Here is a 1864-nt window from a genome sequence, read left to right on the forward strand (position 1 = left end):
AGCACTGGAAGACCTGTAAAGTCTCTGACATTAAGTCATTCCATTTGCATATGTACCTGCACCTGCCTTTCAGGCTGGATCCCCTATTTACGTTCAATACTGAGATGCTATTCCACAACATGGAGAGCCTCGGCAAGGGGGAATTTAAAGTAAACTGGGACGGCAGTGATAATTTGGATTGAGCAGGGAGCATGCCAGAGTAATCCATGCACTTGTGTAAAGCGCTGACTAGCATGCAGGAGACCCGGGTTCAATTCCTAACCTTGGTACAAATTTTCACTTGCTGCTTAAGCCTACATACCCAGAATTTCTCAGGAAGTTTACATGTATCTTAAAGGGTGTGCCAGCTTCATTTCTTCAGCATCTCCATGAGACACATTTATCATTCTCGCAGAGTCTACAAAAAACAGATTTACTTAGTGCCTGCAAAGAAATATTTAACTAGTCATCTTCTCTTTCTGCGTATATGAATGAAACGAGAAGAAATCCTGATGTGTTGTACAAAGGAAAGGACTCCCTGCCATGCACCTCACAATGCCTAGCAGAGAGAGGATTTATAAGTAGATGTGAGGTGCTTATGTTCTAATAAAATTTGTATTCATGGGGATCCACAGATACTTCATGAACATAAACACGGTCTGTAGTAGGCTGTAATATGATATACATTTAATCGTGCAGTTAGCTCAGTTCAATTAAGTGTCATTGTTAAGCACATTTATAACAACTGTATTTTTTGACATTTCGAAATCACTCTTAATTACAAGTAAAGAAGTAACTTCTGTAGCAAGTTTTATTTATAAGGCATATTTCATTACATCAACTTTATTTTTAATGACTGTGCAAGTATCTCAAAGTTGCACCATACATGGGCTTGATGAGGCGCATGGTATAACTTGAATAAGAATATTAAAGTGCAGTTTACAAAATATACATAGGTTTCCTGATTGAATGAATGAAATGACCGCCGTCAAAATGGCTTAAGAATCTGGGTGAGGTGTCATTTAAGACACTGGGGGGGGGGGGGGGGGACCACTGCAATTTTAAATGAATTTTTACTCAAGATGCACATCTGTCTGAAACTGCCTCACTGAGAATTTCTACTTGGCAAATAAATACAGCATAGTTTCATTTGAAATAAGTGAATAGATTCTTTAAAGAGCATAGTTAGTAGGGTTAGGAGAATAACATTCTAACATGCCAAATCCGATTAACCATGGCCGACCCTGCGTAACTGTGGGACAAGGCAGAAGCGATATACAGGAGAATAACACTGGCCATTATTCTATAAGCCTATTGTTACTATCCATTTGGATTAAAATGGCTTATATATATTTTGAGCATGCCAAAAAATATTTGAGGTGACAAAAAAAAAAAGTTCTGTTCCTCTTCTCATACAGTGAACTCTTAACTATAATGAAGGAATGCTGTAGGAACTAGACATAAGATATTAAGCTTTGTGATTTATTGCAAATCTCAGAATTTTCTCTTTCATGATGGTAACTAAAAAAAGTTATTAATAACAGTGTATAATTAGGACCATATGACAATAAAATGTTATGCTTTGCCCTTAATCTGGAATTTTTGAGTTATCTCATCTACACAAGGATCATTGCATTAAAACTACTACACCACTATTCTGACCTTGTGGACAGAAAAATGTTCCGTATTGTAATAACGCTGACATTTAATCTGCATCTTAACAACAGCAGTTTATTATTGTACAGAAAATTCTAAGGTTCATGGTGGAAAACAGAAGATACTTACTAGCACATTCAACACTATTTTTGGTCAGGAATAACGTTCTGAATGAAGATAAACAATTATGGTGCCATAGTTATTTTCCCCTTTGAAGTTATATAGACCA

The sequence above is a fragment of the Schistocerca serialis genome, chromosome 4 (assembly GCF_023864345.2).
Source record: "Schistocerca serialis cubense isolate TAMUIC-IGC-003099 chromosome 4, iqSchSeri2.2, whole genome shotgun sequence".
In the NCBI taxonomy this organism is placed as follows: Eukaryota; Metazoa; Arthropoda; class Insecta; order Orthoptera; family Acrididae; genus Schistocerca; species Schistocerca serialis.